The following is a 12,915-nucleotide window of genomic DNA, read 5'->3' on the forward strand; positions in this document are numbered from 1 at the left end:
CTAACTCCAGTGTGTTTTTCACTCAGAAGAGCTTACTGATGAATTACGAAGCACTGAGAAATCTCAGTTCACCAGATTCCCTCAAAAAATCATGAAGATCTTCAGGAGTTAGGAGTAAATTTTTAGGTGGCGGGGAAGCAGAATCTGTTAAGTATTTAGAAATCTATATCATCATCCAATTAGTCTGGAATACTTGTTGTCTTTCCTTTGTTTCCGAAGCTTCTAGAGCCTAAGAGTAATGCAGGCTTTCTAACTGAAACCAAGAAACTCAACAAGAGCTTATCAAACTCTTCACAGTGCACATTAGAAAAATTGTGTTAGTGTGCTGTTAAAAGTTGTGAGCTTTATAGCCAAATTAAAGAATGGGAAAGGCACCTTCAAGATGATTGTGCTGAAGATCCTGCTAAAAACAGGTGAGGCTACATCGCAAGGGAACAGGGCAGGCGTGGGAGACCCTGAATGAAGTGTGGTCCGAGGCAGAAGCAGGCTCCAAAGGCACAGCTGATAAGAGTCCCTTAGGGCCACAGCTGTGATTGTCACAGCCATGACTTTGGGTGTCTGCTTGAAGATGCAGGGTGCCACAGGGACTGCAAATGGTGACATGATAAGCAACAGCAGTGACATTACACTACCAGCACACACAGTCAGGAGGAGGATAGTAGCGGTCAGAAACAACCCCGCTTGGGGATGCAGACCACCTCAGATGCAGAACACCACAAGGAACCCAGAGCCATGAGTGTGTCTGATGGTATGGCAGGGCCTGAGGTCATGAGTGGTGGCTGGGCAAGTGGAAGTACAAAGCATCCTTGGAAATTCCTATTCCATGTGCTTCTTCCACTCAAGACTAGGGCTGTTGCTGTTGGCTCTTCTGGCCCAGCATGTGGCCTGCATGGCTCCTTGACCTCAAGCAGATTATGAACCACGCTCAAGTTTCTGTCATGATCAGCAACCAAGATAAAGAGTGTCTTAACTACAAGATTAACTTGAAGGTCAATGAGGGAGACTGAGGGCATGTGGGTGTGGGACTTGGTGGGGAGTTGGGAGGATCATGGTATCTATGTTCATGTGATGTGAGAATGTGAAGAGGTTTTGTGGAAACTGTTAATGCCTGCATGGGAAGCAAGCTGAGGCACCTAGAAGCTTGCACCTTTACCCTCATCCCAGTCCTAGAAGGTGCAGGTGCGGAGCCATCCAAGGTCCAACGGCAAGGTGATCTTTTCCTTTGGGGACAACTCCTACTTCTGGAACATGGTGATCATTAAGGAGTATTACCTTGACATCACTGGTAAGACATGGCTTCATGGAGGTGTAGGTGTGTAAGGGGATGGATGATCCACCTGCGGAATTCACCCCTGTGTTCCCTGTCTTTCTGCAGGGTATAGGGCATGTTATTCCATTCCACTCCACTGGTTGTTGGACTTTGAATTAGGAGCACCCAGCTGCAGGCTGTATATCAGGAGTCTTAAATTTCTCAATGGGTTGTCAGGCCACAACTGCCCAGAATCGAACAGGATTGCTGAGGTGGGGTTGCTTTGGGCCTGCATACAGTTGATGACTGATGTTGGAGTTCTTGGATGCTCACGAGAGTGTCTAGGCCTGGTCAGCCCTGGGCTGACCTTGCTTGTGTTGCCAGCAGATCATTGGCCAAGACATGTGGGACGATCCTGTGATGTATTACCCGAGGAAGGAAGGTTCTGCCATGAGCGGTAACTGACAGAGACACATGTGGGGGGTGTCTGGAGGTGGGCCCTGAAGGGACAGCCGTGTTGTGGCCAGGACACTGTCCTTTCCCAAATGGGGATGCTCAGGCTCATGCAAGCTGGCTGCAGAGCCAGACTATGGGCCCTGCATGTAGCACATGACCTGCTGAGATTAGGGCTTTGGAACTCGGTGTGTCTGTGTGAAGCAAGTCTTCCTCAGTGTGATAGTCCTAGGTGATACTGAGAGTCTGAATGTTCTTTCCCAAGAATGCTTTTTATATTATCTAAATACTCTCCCTGGGACCATTATATTTTCCAATGACAGAAGACTATTATTGTTCCCTCTTAGTCATCTTTTTGGCAGTAGTGCCTTTCTTCTTGCTTTTGTAGAACAACATCTCAATGTCTTTCTACCTTCTGCAGTCATTTTGAAGTTTAGGGTCCAAACCCATCAGCAAAATTCCAAGGACCATGTCCAGCCAATGGACACACACTGGGTTGTAAACAATCTTCATCTAAACGAAGAATTTTTTTTTAAATTTTTATATTTTTTATTTATTTTACTTTACAATATTGTATTGGTTTTTCCAAACATAAAAACGAATCCTCACAGCACTGGATCACACACAGGCCCATCACAGTCCCTGGGGCCCTTGGAGGCTTGGGCATCTCTTTGGCCTTTTCCTGCTAATGGCAGATAGTACTTGGAAGCACAGGTAGACAGGTGCACATTGAAAGCCACACAGATAGAAAGAACAGGGGGCCTCACTCAGAATGTTGTGGGCCCTAAGGGGTGGTAGGCTAGCAAAAGGGACACGAATTTGACCAGGAATGACCTAGATAGGTGCACACCAAGAAGACAGTTCTCCAAGTCAGTTGAGCCCAGACGTCCTTGTTTTCTGGTCCCCTGAAGACCAGACAATGGATCAGAATAGCCTAACTGGTACTGGGAAGCTGTCCAAGGTGATGGGAGAATGCAGAACGCAGGTGCCTGTCATTCAGCTGTCCAGGGGCGAGCGTTTCCAACCTGCCCCATTCTCTGCAGATCGGTCCCTGTCAGAAGCAAACGCCAAAATTTTGTAGCCCTTTGAGGCTAAATCAGAGTTAGAAAGTGCAGTCTGACATGATCGATGAGCATGTGAAAGAAAATAACCAGGACAAAGAAACTCGGGTGGTTACCAAAACTCATGTTCCTGGAGAAGAAAGCTTGTTCTTGTGCATATCTGCAAGTTTCCTGTCAGGGATATTAGTGTGTACACACGCATGTGTGTGCATATGTGAGCCAAAATCGCCTGACAGTACGCTTGTGAATATGAAGTGTCGGAACTGACCGAGCCAGGTGATGGAAGTCGGATAGCGAAAAATGAAAGCCCTAGGGAAAGGTACATACTCAGGCCATGAGAAGCACTGGAGCCGGGGTACCAATGCCTGTTATCTCACTGAGTGAGCAGTTTCTAAGTGGAATCACAGTGGTGCACCCAGGAAGCCTGGCAGAAAGGAGAGGCAGGAAGAAATTGACTGGGGCCTACCATGTGAGAGTGCAGAGGATCCAAGACGCAGAAGAGTGCTACTTTCCTAGACACAGAAGCCACAGTGGGTGACCCCACAGCCCCTTGGGCATGCAGCTACAAAGGCCTTTCCATCCTTCTCAAATACTGGGCATTCTTTGCCTGACTGTACCATGAGCATGAGCAACACTTGCCATTTATGTGAGGTTTCAGAAATGGACAAGGACGGCAGCATAGGCACTTGCTACCTGCATAGTCTTCCAGTCTGAAACATCACTCTTTGTACTCTTTGCAGAAAGCATATGTAGGGAGGCAGGAGTATAGGATGGATGGCTTAGATTGCTCCTGTTGCTGCTCCCAGCCCCACAGGATTGGGTAACTTGGCAGGCTGGTACGTGTTCTCAGATGGAGAACAGAACACTTGAAAGGGCCTCGATAGGGTAAATGGGCAGACGTACATGTCTCCTGCACCAGTGAGTCATGGAGCTTAAAGGAATTGTCCTTAGCGACTCACTGGCAGGAATTTGAACAAGATTCAGGGAGCTTCCTCATTGCCTAGCAGAGCATGCCCCATTTTTCCCTCTGTGAAAATGTGGCCAAGCCACCTCAGGCCTGTGCAGGTTCATGTCTGCCCAGTGAGGGAGGGAGGGTTACCCGACCCCCTCTGTGATTCAGCAATGACTGCCCACTGTTGGCTTTCAAGATTGAGAAAGCACTCTCCGAAACCTGTGGACTAAAAATATCTGATCTCCCGTTGGTGCAACTCACTCAGGAGGAGAAGCGGCTTGCCTTCACTCCAAGGATAAGCTTCTCCTATAAGTGCTGGTGTCCATAGAGTGGCAAACGGCAACAGCACCACTTAAAAGAGAAGGAGGCACACAGACACCAGCCCTGGTACACACAAGGAAGGATTGCTCCAAACAGTGCTATGCCAAAGCAGAGACAAAGGAGACAGAGAGCTCTATACCCTAAGGTCCTGGTGTCCCTGAACAAGAGATCAACGTGGCAAACGGTGGGCTTTTTCCCTACTCCCCTAGCATTTGGCCAGCAACAGTCTATCTGTCCTATAGAGAAAACTGTTCAGCCACTTGGCACCCCTGGTGTATCCTTTTGGATACTCAGGGAGAGCTCCCAGTTATTGAAGGTCCTGTGGGACACAGGAGTGTGCTGTTTGGATTGTGGATCAGGAATCCGTGGTTGGAATTTCCAGAACCAGACCAATGACAGCGGCCTGAGGTAGCGGCAGATGCAAAACCTGCTAGCTCTCTGGAGCAGAGTCTGGCCACGCAGTGGAGCAGATCCCAGGAACCACAGAAGATGCCTTCCGGTCTAGGGGTGTGTCCATCGGTGTGCTGTCCACCACCCTCTCAGCCCATTGATCTAGATCTGGGTCAGGCTGCCTGTGTGTGGCTCACAGCCTAGAGCCCGGCCGCTGTATGGCTGATGGCCCAGGGCCCGTTCATCCTGTCCTGGACTGCCACCATCCATTTCTATAGTTTCAGGCCGACACCCCTCACACACAACGAGCCATAGCCTCTGAACCATGCCCCCACACTCCCCACAGCTAAAAACGCTAGTGGGCCCCACAGGATTACTGGCACCCTGGGCCGCCATTGCTCACCACTTGCTGTGATGCTATTATGTCCTGTCCCTTAGCATCTGACCCAGGCTGGGGTCATGGCCAGAGCGAAAGGGAGGCATGAGAGGCGGTCAGAGGAATGCGGAAGGCATCCTGGGACCCCAGACCTCCTTAGTTGTGAGCCTCGGTGCTCAGGGGAGAAGGGCCCTGTGGCCTGTCCTGGTGATGCTTTGCATGGCTTGGGACGTTGCAGGCCACCAGTGGTCACACCAGGTGAAGATGGCCACCCTCTTCAGAGTGGAGGCAGGAGAGGACGGTGAGGCCCAGGTGGACGGAGTCGTGGCAGGGATCAGATGGGGTTTCCAGCTGCTTGCAGAGGGCAACTTTGAGGATGTGGAGGTTGTGCCGGATGAGTAACAGCAACAGGGGTTCTCCCTGGAGCTGCAGGAGAAGACGGTGGAGGAGCAGTGCCAGGAAAGGCCTGGAGGCCCGAGTGAGCTTCCGGCCCTAGATGTGCTGCAGGCACTGGCGACCCTGCAAGGGGATCTGAGCTCTGAGCCTGAGAAAACCTGCAGGGCCTACGTTTGGTTCACGTGCAAGAGCCATGAGAGGAGGAAGCGTGACTTGGCTCAGAAGAGTGCCATCATCCATGGCATCCCTGGCTTCTGGGCCAACGTGGTATCCTTTCTGCTACTCCCTGTGGTCCGCTGCTCAGGAGGAGGTGGAGGTGCAGAGGCAGGAGCAGGAGGAGGGGCAAGATGGGTGCTGGTGGACCCTGAAGGAAGTGTGGTACTGGGCAATTGGCAGGCTCCAAAGGCACAGCTGAGTAGGGTCTGGGCAGGGCCACACCTGTAAGTGCTGCAGCCTTGACTTTGTGTGTCTACTTCAGGCCTGATCTGAGGAGGAACAGCCTCTAAGTCAGAAAGGACCAGAGACAGTACACCAGGGCAGCCTTAGCTGACAGTTATTGATTGTAAATTATGAATGATTCCGAAAATAACTGAGATCTGGGAGTAACACACGCATGCACACACACACACACACACATATATGTAGACATACACTAGCCAACACCAACCCCTTTGCTTTCAGAGATGGTTTGTAATGACTGTAAGTCCTACCATGTAAGCAGTGACATGCCACTACCCAGCATACACAGGTCTGGGAAATAATAGCTATCAGAAACAGCCCCTGCCTGAGGAATGCAGACCACCTCAGATGAAGAACACCACCAGGAACACAGAGCCATGAGCTTGTCTGATGGTATGGCAGGGCCTGAGCTCATCAGTAGTGGCTGGGTAAACAGAAGTGCCCAGCATCCTTGAAGATGCCTGTTCCCGTGTCCTTCTTCCACCCCAGACTAGGGCTGATGCTCCTGGCTCTTCTTGGCCCAGCATGTGGCATAAATGGCTCCTTGACCTCAGGAAGATTATGAACCACCCTCAAGCTTCTGTCATGATCAGCGACCAAGATAAAGACTTTCTCAGCTACATGATCGACTTGAATGTCAGTGAGGGAGACTGAGGACAGGTGGGTATGGGACTTGGTGGGGTGTGGAAGGATGATGTTATCCATGTTCCTATACTGTGAGAGTTTGGAGAGGCTTTGTGGAAGCTGTTAACGCCTGCCTGGGAGGCAAGCTGAGGACCCTAGAAGCTTTCACCTTTTCCCTCCTCCCTATCCTAGCAGGTACAGGTGTGAGTCAACCACGGTCATGCAGCAAGCTGATCTTTTCCTTTCGGGACCACCCCTATTTCTTGAAAAGAGTGATCATTAAGGAGTATTACCTTGACATCACTGGTAAAACGTGAATCCTGGAATGATGATTGTGGGTGTGCAGGGGTGTGGATGATCCACCTATGGGATCCACACCCATCTCCTCTCTTCCTGTAGGGAATAGGGGACATCGTTCCACTCCAGTCCATTGGTTCTGGGACTTTGAACAGGGAGCATCAGCTGCAGGCTGGACACCAGGAGCCTTAACTTTCTCAACGGATTGTCAGGCCGCAACTGCCCAGAATCAGACAGGATTGCTGAGGTGGTATTGTTTTGGTCCTTGATACAGTTGATGATCGTTGTTGGAGTTCTTGGCTGCTCGTGTGAGGGTTTGGATCCTGGTCAGCCCAGGGCTGAGCTTGCTCAGCAGCAAAGTGTTGCCAGCAGATTATCAGCAAAGACGAGTGGGATGATCCCCAGAAGGACTACCCCAGGAGAGAAGATTCTTCCATGACAGAAACACATGTGGTGAAGGGGTCTGGAGGTGGGCCATGAAGGGACAGCCCTGTACTAGCTGGGACACTGTCCTTTCCCAAATGGGGATGCTCAGTCTCATGCAGGCTGGCTGCGGAGTCTGAATTTGGGCCATGCATGTAGCAAGTGGTCTGCTGAGACTGGGGGCTTGGGGATTCAGTGTGTCTGTGAGTGAAGCAAGTCCCCTCAAATCAGTTGTGGTTGCAGAGTGAGAGTCCTAGGTGATACTACTAGAGGCAGGGTGAATTAAGTTTCTTTGTCAGAATCATCCTTCCATGGGTCCTGCCATCCCCTGGCCTCCTGTTGCTCACTGAGTTTGAGATTGCCTGGGCCTTACTCTCCTGCCCCTTACCCTGGGAAGGCCTATCATTGCAAGGGCGTCCTCTCCGAGGTCCCAGTGCACCTGTGTGCTGACTTTGGGATCTTCTGTGAATGTCCACATCCACCACTCTGGTGGCTCAGCACCACCACACATGCTGCATTGGAAGTGGCTTCAGGCTACCTTAGGAAAATGTGGAGGAGCTCGGGAGGAGGTAGACAGGAATCACAAGGAGCGACGTGGTGCCTACTGACTCCATCTCCGACATTGCAGCGACCACACACCCTTAGACTGGGGACGCCTCGTGCTTCCTCTTATGGTTGCTCAGCACCTGCTCTCCTGTCGCCTTCATATCTACATCTTCCTTGGGCCAGACACATACACACACACACACACCACACACAACAACCACAGCCGACACAAACACATGCGTGTATACAAATACATGCTCAGCATGGGGGCACAAACACAACAGGGAAGACAGGCTCCTGAAACACCTTTGTTTCCTGTTTCGGGTTTGTGTCCCCATGCTGAGCATGTGTGTGTATACACGCATGTGCTTGCATCGGACGTGTTTGTGTGTGTGTGTGTGTGTGTGTGTGTGTGTGTCCAGACTAGGGCAGACGTAGAGATGAAGACCAAATACAAAAACACGCTCACCATTTCTACCTTGCTATTGTGTTTGTTTGGACCGGGAAGAGGGGTTACATGCTCTGAGGATTCACCCAGGACAAATCAGATGGGGTGGGTCTTTGAAACCACTGGCTGTAGAGCCCTCAGTCTGTGGGCACATGGGCCATTCTGTGGAAATGTGGACGTGGCTACGGCAGGACTGGGGTGGTGAGGAGGCTAAGGTCCTGCAGAGAAGGGCAGACCCAAAGGAGAATGAGGCACAGATTGTCTGCTGCACTGGAGTCTTGTTCCACACATGGGAGGAGCACCAGGAACGTCCTGGGCCTGTGCTGCCCAGGATCAGCCCATCAGCCAGCACACTCTTTCCATGAGGGTGGCACACACTCACATTATGTGACGCCCAACACAAGATGAGCTAAGGTAGGCTGTCCGTGAAAAACCACAGGCATCCTTGGAGAGACAGGGTGTGAAGGTGGCATGGCTCCAGGCACTTCCAGCCTCCCTGGCAGTGCAGGTAGGCAAAGAAAGTGCAGGGGTGGGTGTCCATATGTGGCACTCTGCCAGGATGTGCCTATGAGGGAGGGAACAGGGAGGAAGCAAGAATGGTGGGCTTACTGCATGTCCCAAGGGACCTCTGGAGAGTGGGAGACAGGGAAGCCCCTGGGGTCAATTTGAACCCTGCTGGTTTTCAGGGTCAGGGTCCAGGCAATAGCAGTCCTGCCAAAGATAACCAACCCATGGCTCGTGCTGAAAGTCCTGACGTGAATTCCTTCTTTCCTCTGGGGTCATGTCCCTGGCTGTGGGTCTAGACGGGCAAAGGAGCATGGCTGCACCTGAGGGAGGATTCTGGCAGTCTTGCTGGAGCAGATTCTCTGATTTTGTCATAGCGGATCTGCCCCAGATGACACTCAGATGGACCCTGCCTTCCCAGTGACTGTTCTAGATGGCTTCATTGGCACTTCAGCTGTGTGGGCAAGCAGGTATAGCTGATTGTATGAAGACCTACCTGGCCCCAATGAGAGCAACTGGAAGAGAGTCTTGGCATTTAGTAAGTCAGTGAAGCATGGGTGGTTCAAACACTCTTGGTGCTCTCACAGAGTTAGAAGTGCAACCTGACATGATTGATGAGCAAGCGAAAAAAAAATAGCCAGGACAAAGAAAGTCAGGTGCTTACCAAAAGTCATGTTCCTGGAGAAGAAAGCTTGTACTTCTGCATATGTGCAAGTTTCCTCTCAGGGACATTAGTGTGTTCACACATGTGTGTGCAGATGCCTGCCAGTACGCTGATGAGTATGCACTGTCAGAACAGACCTAACTAGGTGATGGAAGTTGAATAGTGAAAACATGAAAGCCGTAGGAAAAGGTACGTAGATTCTAGCGAGCAGAAGCACTGAAGCCAGGGTACTTACTGATCCCGCTATCTCACTGAGTGAGCAATTCTGAGTGGAATCACAGTGGTACAGCAAGGATACCTGGCAGAAAGGAGAGGCGGAAGAAAGTGCCTGGGGGCGACCAGTGAGAGTGCAGAAGGTCTGAGACACAGAACAGGCTGCAATCCCAGACACAGAAGCCATGGTGGGTGACCCCACAGCCCCTTATACTCCCGGATACAAGGGCCTTTCCATCCTTCCCAAGTGCCAGGCATACTTTCCTGACCTTACCATGAGCATGAGCAACCCTTGCCTTTTTTGCGTGGTTTCAGTGATGGACCAGAACTGCAGCATAAGCACCTGCTACCTGCAGTCTTCCAGGTTGAATCATCACTCTTTGTACACTTTGCAGAACACATATATTGGGTATCAGGACTATAGGACGGATGGCTTAGCTTGATCCTCTTGCTGCTCCCAGCCCCACAGGCTTGGGTGACCGGGCAGGCTTGAATGTGTTCTCACATGGAGAACAGAACCACTTTGAAAGGGCCTCGATAGGGTAAATTGGCAGCCGTGCATGTTTCTGGCACCAGTGTGTCATGGAACTTAATGGGGAGCTGTCCTTACCATCTCCCTGGCAGGTATTCAAATAATGTTCAGGGAGTTCCCTCAGGCCCCAGGCCATGTCCCATTTCTCCATCTGTGCAAAGTGTGGCCAAGGTACCTGAGGCCTTTGCAGCATTCACGTCTGTCCAGCGAGGGAGGGAGGGTCGCACCACACCTTCTGCAGTTCAGCAGTGACCGCCCACTGTTGACTTTCGAGTTTGAGAAAGCACTCTCCGAATGTGTGGACTGACAAAGTCTGATCTCCCATGCGTGCAACTCACTAAGGAGGAGCAGGGCTTGCCTTCTCATGTAAACTTCTCGTATGAGCACTGGTGTCCAGAGAGTGGCAGACAGCAAGAGCACTACTTAGAGAGATGGAGACAAACAGACACCAGCCCTTGGTACACACACAGAAGGATTGCCCAAAACAGTGATATGCCAGAAGCAGAGATGAAGAGACACAGAGCCAGCTCTGTACCCTAAGGCTCTGGTGTCCCTGAACAGTGGAGATCAACCGTAGCAAACAGTGGGGTTTTTCCCTTCTCCCCTAGCATCCGGACAACAACAGGTTCTGTGTCCCATGGAGAAAAGTATGAGCCACGTGGAGCACCTGTTTATCCTTTGGATATCCGGAGAGTTCTCAGTTATTGCGGATCCTGAGGGACACAGGAGTGTGCTGTTCAGACTGTGAAGCAGGAACCCGTCCTTGGAATTTTCAGAGCCTGGACAATGACAGCGCCTGGGGGATCAGCAGATGCAAAACCCATTACCTCCCTGGAGCAGTATATGCCATGTGGGTGCGCTGTAGCCCAGGAACCCTGGAAGATGCCCTACGTTTGAGGGGCGTGTCCATAAGGGTGCCGCCCACCACTTGGACTAGATTTGGCCAGCAGCCTGTGCGTGGCTCACAGCCTAGGGATCCGCCTATTCGGCTGATTTCCCCAGGGCCCCTTCACCCTGTCCCGCTGTCTGCCACCCCTTTCTTCAGCCTCAGGCCACCGGACACACACCAGCCCCCGCTTCCCTACCATCCCCCTCACTCCCCGCCCCAAAGAGCTAGTGGGTCCCACAGGATTCCTGAAGCCTGAGCCACATTTGCACACCACTTGTTGTGCTATTATGTCCCATCCCTTCACATCTGCCCCAGCCTCGGGTCACGACCAGGGCCAAGAGGAGTGTGAAAGGCAGTCAGAGGAATGCAGGAGCATCCTGGGACCGCAGACCTTCCGAGTTGTGAGCCCGGTTTCAGGGCGCTGGGTTGGTGGCCTGCCATCCTCAGGCTTTTTGAGGCTGGGACCTTGCAGCCACAAGTTGTCATGCCAGGCAAAGGAGCCACGCTATGCAGAGTGGAGGCGATGGAGGAAGGTGCACCCCTGGTGGACGGTTGGGTGGTTGTTCTAGCTGCTTGTGGAAGACGTCATGGAGGAGGTGGAGGTTGTGGCAGATGAGGAGCAGCAATAGGGCTTCTTCCAGGAGCTGAGAAGATGGTGGAGGAGCAGGGCCAGGAAAGGCCCGGGAGCGCTATTGAGCTTCCAGGGCAAGACGCGCTGCAGGCACTGGCTGCCCTGCTGGTGGAACTGAGCTCTGAGCATAAGAAAAACTGCAGGGCCTACTTCCAGTTCATGTGGCAAGAACCATCAGAGGAGGAAGCCTGACTTGGCTTGGAGGATCGCCATCACCTGGGGCATCCCTTGCTTCTGGGCCATAGCTGTATCCTTTCTTCTGCTCTTTGAAGTCTGCTGCTCAGGAAGAGGAGGAGGCGCAGGAACCTTTTTCCCTCCTCCCGAGCCTGACAGGTGCTGTTGCGGAGCCATCCATCGTCCCACTGCAAGTTGATATTTTCCTTTTAGGACCCCCCTACTTCTTGAACACAGTGACCACTTGGTAGAATTACCTTGACATCACTTTTAAAACGTGGTTCCTGAGGTGATGAGTGTGGGTGTGCAAGAATTGTGGATTGTCCACCTGTGGACAGTCTGTCTCTCTGTAGGGTATAGGGCACGTTTTTCCAGTCCTGTCCACTGGTTCTGGGACTTTGAACAGGGGAGCATCCCTGCCGCAGCATGGACACCAGGAGCCTTAACTTTCTCGGCTGGTGGTCAGGTCACAACTGCTCAGAACTGAACAGGATTGCTGAGGTGTGGTTGCTTTGGGCCTGAACACAGTTAGCAATTCCTTTTGGGATTCTTGGCTGCTGGCTCACCTTGCTTGTATTGCCAGTAGAGCCAAGATGTGTGGGACGATCCCTGAAGTAGTACCCTGGGCAGGAAGGTTCTTCCATGAGAGTAACTGACAGAAACATAGGTGGAGATGGGGTCTGAAGGTGGGCCCTGAAGGACACTCGTGTGATACTACAGGGACACTGTCCTTTCCCAAATGGGGATGCTCAGACTCATGCAAGCTGGCTGTGGAGCCTGAATTTGGGTCGTGCATGTAGCAGGGGACCTCCTGAGACTGTCTGTTTGGGGACTTGGTGTGTCCATGAGTGAAGCAAGTCTCCATCAAATCAGCTGTGGTGGCCAGGCACCAGAGTCCAGGTGATACTACTAGAGGCAGTATGTATTAAGTATCTTTGTCAGAATCATTCTTTGTGGGTCATTCCATCTCCTGGCCTCCTGCTGCTCACTGAGTCTGAAGATTGCCTGGGCACGTCACTCCCGGCCCTTACCCTGGGAAGGCCTATCATTGAAAAGGTGTCCTCTCTGGGTTCCCCGTGCACCCTGTGTGCTGACTTTGGATCTTGTGTGAATTCCCACATTCACAACTCAGTGTCTCACAACCACCAAACATGCTGCGCTGGAAGTGACTTCAGGCCTGCCTTGGGAAAATATGGAAGAGTTCGTGGAGAAGGTGAACAGGGAGCCCCAAGGCAGGACATGTTGCCTACTGTCGCCATCTCCGGACATTGCTGGCCTCAGTCCTCTTCACCTCCTGAAACACCTATGTTCGT

The 12,915-nt window shown here is 51.8% G+C and overlaps 1 pseudogene; it reads left to right on the forward strand.

The window, feature by feature from the left end:
• The first annotated feature begins 5,066 nt into the window (after positions 1-5,066).
• LOC108635282 lies at positions 5,067-11,426 on the forward strand (annotated as a pseudogene).
• Positions 11,427-12,915: the final 1,489 nt, after the last annotated feature.

Source organism: Capra hircus, unplaced genomic scaffold, assembly GCF_001704415.2.
Source record: "Capra hircus breed San Clemente unplaced genomic scaffold, ASM170441v1, whole genome shotgun sequence".
NCBI classification, from domain to species: domain Eukaryota; kingdom Metazoa; phylum Chordata; class Mammalia; order Artiodactyla; family Bovidae; genus Capra; species Capra hircus.